Genomic DNA, 6,995 nt, shown 5'->3' with positions numbered 1-6,995 from the left:
CGATTAATGGAGTGGACAAAGAAAACCCAATTGCCCGGGTCATGATATTATCCTTTACAATTTTGCATTTATCAAAATTAATGAGGTCGAAAAGACCCATTTGCCCCTAATGATATGATATTTTCAATGGTCACACCCTCCTATAATTAGAAAGTGTCCTTGCTCTAATAAAAAAGGAAGTGAAGATCTCCCTTTCATCCGACAAATACCCATCTTTTTATCACAATATATATATATATATATATATATATATATATATATATATATATATATATATATATATATATATATATATATCAAAATAAAACCAAACTACAAAATTAATTTTATATCCCATGGGAAGAAGAACGAAAATCATATACGCATTCAATTACAATAGGAAAAAGTCTGTATGTTGTACGGGTCATTCTTTTTAAAAGAAAATGGTAGAATAATATGATAGACGAAAATTTTTAAAAAAAAATTAACAAAAATTGATTGAATTTAGCAATTTTTTAGAAAAAATGTGACGAAAGTTTGAATGTTAAAAAGTTGGGGTTGATAATAAAAGGAAAAAAGTATCAAAATAGAATAATCTTGAAAAATGAGTGACAAAACTCTAAATGGATTAAAGAAACAGAGGACTTTTCAGAAAATATAAAAAACATGTGAGAAAATGATAAATAATAAAGAAAAAGGGTTGTAAAGAAATAAAAGTGAAAGTTTAGTGATAAAAATAAAAATAAATAAAAGTAAAATGGCAAAACTATAAAAATAAAAGTTTTTGAAACTTTTATGGCAAAATTATAAAAAAATAAAAATATATGGTAAATTATAAAGGAGAGAAGATTCCTGTTGAAACCTCCCATGCTCTCTCTCTCTCTCTCTCTCTCTCTCTATATATATATATATATATATATATATATATATATATATATATATATATATATATATATATATATATATATATATATATACTAGTTTATAACCCGTGAAACCACGACTAAAAAGTTAATTAAACTTTAATAATTAGAACACAAAATTGTTAATCAATTATAATCGTTAATTTAAATAAATATGTGAAATTATATCACCTTATAATTTCTATTAATTTTATTTTAATTTTTATTGCATTGTTATTAATTTATTATAATTAAAGTGAAAATTTTAAAATTTGAAATAAAGAATTAATAGGTTGACAAGTGGCATTCATTTATTAAGAGGTTTAATAGGGTGACATATGGCAAAAACAGAATAAAATATGTATTAATTAGAAGACCTAATATGATAACACATGTCAAAAAGATATTAAAATTATTCTTTTATTTAGTGTTTGGAGTTTTCATCTTACCTTTTCAACTTTCGTAAATTCTTATTTGTTTTTTAATAAACTAAGAATAATTTACATGCAACTTGGTTGTTTATAATGATTACAATTGTTCTTAACTCAATGTGTCCGTTGAACCTCATATTCCTTACATTTTCCCGGGGAATTTTATTCGCACACCTAAAATCAAATTATAGTGTATTCTGATCACAGTCAAACCACAAATCCATGGGCTCGCATCTACTTTATATTGACTTCCTTTTTATTTTTCATTTTATACTTCTTATTTACAATAATTACAGTATCAACCCTTGCAATTTAATTTATTGTTTTTTTTTATTGTTGCTATTCAAAAAATTACAATAATATGATATTAAACATATTAAAAAAAACTCAATTACAAAACATCGCAAATAAAAAAATTAAAATATTTAAAAAAAGTTGGTAAAAGTACTCATGAGATTTTACTAAATTACCATGTTAAAAAGTTGATTTTTGGTTTGATGTTTAATTTAACCGATAACTTTGGTTGCCTAAAAATCTGAAAATATGTCCACGTATCTTGTTTTCTTTTAAAAATGAATGGATACCCTAGGAATGTTTGTTTTTTAATTTTTTTATTTTCAAGATAAATGGTTAGGATCGCATCCTCATATCACACAAAATCAGTATGATCTCAAATGAACCTCTACTTATATATATATATATATATATATATATATATATATATATATATATATATATATATATATATATATATATATAGAGAGAGAGAGAGAGAGAGAGAGAGAGAGGTTCCGTTGAGATTCAAAATAAAATAAAGATCTTGAGATTCAACCTCAACCACATATTTCACATGTACAGTTCTAACCTTTCGGTGTAACGGCACGGATGATCAATTATAATCACAAATGATTATATAGTGTCGTGCGTTCCTTTCTTCTCCGCCACCAACCCTACCACCACAACTGCCACTTCCACCAACACTATCACCACCTCTGCCACTAGCCGACCCAACAACTGCCTCTCTATTATGTAGTCTATCGGGGCCACCCTAGGTCTCTTGGCCTTCAGCACACAGCAGGACCACTTGAACCCAACATACCATCACATATCAACATATATCATATCTAAACACATATAAGCCCAGTAAACCATAACAACATATTGATATAAACATTACCGGGTTTGTTGACTGACAGCACAAAGCGGTACAATCTCAACCCACCCACACCACGACGATATATACACAGCTAAACATATAATCAGTCAACAAATAATTAGGCAGATCTAAGAGATCACTAAGCATAGCACCATCCTATATACCAAGATACATATCTAAAAGATCACTACATTATAGCATCATCCTACATACCAGGATATAGATCTAACAGATCGCTACAGTATATCAACATGCGATAAACCAAGATAACAATCTAATGGGCGGCCTTAGTGCCTTCGACCCAAAAGTATTGCGAGGAAAACTCACATCACACTTCAGAATCTCATAGAAAGAATCACTAACTGCTGGGTCACAAGAATCTTAGCGATATCAATCACAAGATAAACATCGATCAATAATCGGATCCGACCCACACTAAAGTCTCCAAACTAGGGTAAAATATATTTTTACTCTTTTCATAAGTTGGCCCAAAACCAAGGCCTAATTCAACAATCCAAAAGCCCAAATTCCCATTAATTACCTAAGGCCCAATGATGGCCTGTGGTAGCAACCATTTAGTGGTAAAAAATCTTTACCTTGATCTATTGTTTCTTAGATCTCCTCCTATGAAAGTTTAGTTCCTTTTTATCCCATTTTGGAACCATTTTGGAGTTGAGCATGATTTCAAGTTGTGAAATACTAGATGTGTGCTCGCGCAAAGCAGCGGCGACAAATAGCTCTTCTGGTGAATAGTTTTTTGTGGGAAATAATTATTAAATTTTATTAGTAGTTATTAAGTAATAAAAAGATGACCACTTTTAAATAAGTCATTTATTTTTTAGACATTATATTTTTATAGCGTCTACTTATATTATTGATGTGATTAATGAATAACGATGTCTAATTTAAGAAATATAATAAATCTATACACATTACTTCATTTTTCTACAGATTGAATTTATTAATACCATTCATTATTCAGGTCTTTATATTTTTGGCAAGCATTAATGGTTTATTTATACATAATTGATTTGTATATGAAGTTTTGTAACCTATACCTCTTAAAATTCAATATATAATGATTATGCTTTATATATATTTATATATATATATATATATATATATATATATATATATATATATATATATATATATATATATATATATATATATAATTTAACTATTTTTATATCAAAATGAGTAAAACAAAAAATAATGTATAAATAAAGAACCATAAATATAATATTAACTAGGGAAGAACCCCGCTTTGTGGGTGGATACGCCAAACATTCCAAAAATCCAAGAGTGACTTCAATTGGAGGCATATCATCATCTTTTTGGGTTGTATGAACCTTCATTAAGCAACTTCTATTGCAAATTAGGCTTCCATTGATGCTTTCTTCTCATAGTTGATTTTCTTGATTTCGATTTTTCTATATAACGAAAAAAACATTACAATTGTGAATCTAATCAAGATCAAAAACCTTTAAGCAACAATAATCTCAAACATAAAAGGTTTAAAGAACCTTTACCTAAAAGATAAGAATGCAGACAAAGAGATTGCCATTATGTATGAAAATGGGAGCTAACCCCTTCAAAGGAGTTGGTGATGAAATTTGTTTGTGCAAAAGTAAGTTTTTTTTACTTCTTCCATATCAGTTTTGACAAAAGCACAAAAATGAACATCATTAGTTACAATTTATAAACAAAATCATCATCTCAACTGATAATGTGTTTGTAATTTAGAAATATAATTCCACTCACCCTCATTTGTCTTGAAGTAAATGGTGTTTCAATGTATCCTTTATTCACAAACAGAGGTCCATCTTATTTTCCAAAAGATGGAAATGCTATGTTTAAAAAAATTGATAAAACGATGGTATATATTAAAACAAATGTTACTGCACGTTGCTGTATTTGTGTGTTATGAAAGTTAACCATGAAAAAAATCTAAAGTATGACCTATGGAAATTACATTGATACTAATTTCACATAATGCCAATGCACACATGTTAAATTAAGAGAAATACATGAATATAAAGTTTATGTTCTTACACATGTGAAAGTCTTTGATATCAAGAGCGAAGATGGTCAGATCAACCGTCCAATAATCATATATTTTTCCATAAATACATCTGTTAGTGAATAAAAGATTTAAGCAATTGTCTCATAGTGGTGAGATAATACATGACTAAATCAAGCTATCAAAGCATTGTGTACAATAATCTAAGATGCAAAAAGTAAAATTATAGAGAAAAAAATCAAGAAAACTACCTGATGTGATATTGATGCAGGGAAAATACAGATGATCTGTTATTTTTTTACCACTAACCTGCCAGAAAAGAAACAAAAAATAAAAAATAAAAAATAATAAAAATCGGAAATGTCAGTTTATGTTAAAATCCTATCTTTTTGAAATCCTACCACCCAAAAAAACAATAAGAATGTTTGCCTTCTTCTATATTGTTATATTCATGCTTATTTCATTCGAATGAAAGACTTAAGCAATCGATCAAATCTACTGACAACAATCAGAAATTGCAGCAAGATTAGCAGCTAATATGACCAACAAAACTCATTTAATAATTATAAAGTACACCTGTAAAAGAATTCTATATACTTTTTTTCAACAGTAAATGTTTAAAACATTGGAGTTTTTTAATTACCTCAAACAATAATCCTCTGAGTTAACTTGCTTTGTACAATTGTCACCAAAAAATTAATTAAACTATTCATCTATCAACAAATTTTTCCTAATGTGCATACAGAATGTGATAAAGCTCAAGGTGAACAATCTTTTCAATATCTAGTGCTGTTGTGGTTCTATTTCTTATAAGAGTCTCTTGAGGACAGATGAGTCTCCACTGAAGTTTGTTAGCTTTGATGCTGTTGATGGATGTTTCAAACAGAGTAAATCAAATAGTGACTAAAATAAATCGTCATAGAAAAATGAGCACGCGAGATTAGTGGAAAGGAAGCTTATACCTTCCGGTGCCGGGATCTGAACCGGCAAGTCAACCGGTCAAGTGTCCATATAGAAATATATGATGGACTTCACTGAAGCAAAATGTCAACCACATGGCATGCTACCAACGTGATACTTCCCCTGGGATACTTAACTGTTTTCTGTGGAAAAAGAGAATTACCTGTCTAATTTAGCCCATTGATGATCAAGAAGTACTTTAAAGAATTATGCTATATGAAACTCATATGTTCACACATATATAAAAGTTATAGATTGTTTTGGTCTGTTCATGAAGATTCAGAAGAGGAATTATATTAACTATTCAATATCCCAATTCCAGTTTAGAACAAATTGGATGTCTAAGTACCTTTTCATCATCAGACATGGGTAGCAGTAAAGGAAGCTATAATTTCCTTAACCACATGGCTCAACAAAAAGCAAAAGCAGTGTTTTCTTTCGTATTATTTACTACCCCATTATATTTTCATTACTCGATTTACTTGTATCCAAAAAACAAATCATAAAGTGAAAGTAGTTAGAACTCAAAATAAGATGTAAGACCAAATAGAAAGCACGATATGAGGGAGACGGGGATTCGAATTTCAAATTTTCTGAATCTATAGATTCATACTTACATGTAACACATGTTATGATGAAGTCACATCCCACTATTAAACATTATGCATCCAGCTATCATCAGCAAAGCATTACGATTATCCATCCTGCTTAAAGTATCCAACCAAGAAAAGATTCATTACAGTCATGTAACATTGATGACAGTATCCAATTATAGAGTCTCCTACAAATACAACCTGAAACCAAGAATCCAAAAAAAAATTTGATATGCTTCATCTCATTTACATAAAAAAGAACCTGATAATTCATCTCGTTTACAAAAAAATAAGTTGATAATTTCAAGCAGGAAGGAGTCGTTTGCGGGTAGAAGTAGGTGCTTTTGTGGGTTCGTCAGTCGATAATTTCAGAAGATGTCGGTGAAGCAAAGGCGGTTGCGACGGTGAAGCCAATCGATTCTCTCCATCACGCTAGTCCTATGTAACCATTGATCGGCCCCAACACAAATATTGGTGGTAGCTATCGCCGATCGACAAAACCATTGATCGGCCCCAACACAGAGAGTGGCGGTAGCTATCGCCGATTGAGACATGCTGATGTAAGGAGACACCGAAGTAAGTTGGAGGCAGTTGCAAAGAAGGTGAAGTTTCTAGAAGATGAACCTGCAATTGAGCGATCTGAAGAGCTTCTAGGAAGTTGATTATACGCTAGGGTTTTCCAGACCATGTTATAAACCCGACAATGACATCAAATGTCAACCTACACCATCAATTTAGAGCAGAAACATCAACATGCATCTAGGTTTCCTGAGATTGGAGCGGTGGGAAGCATGGAGAAGACCAAGATAACCTGATAGAAAATAGTGGAAGAGGTAGATGGAGAGAGACAGTCAAAGATATCTATGGAGTTACTGGGTGATAATACGTGGAGTACCGGTATTGTATCGTAGAGACGGTGTATCATGGGGAGGACATGTAGCACCGACGAAC

Source organism: Lactuca sativa, chromosome 3, assembly GCF_002870075.4.
Source record: "Lactuca sativa cultivar Salinas chromosome 3, Lsat_Salinas_v11, whole genome shotgun sequence".
Taxonomy (NCBI): domain Eukaryota; kingdom Viridiplantae; phylum Streptophyta; class Magnoliopsida; order Asterales; family Asteraceae; genus Lactuca; species Lactuca sativa.
This window is presented reverse-complemented; position numbering follows the sequence as displayed.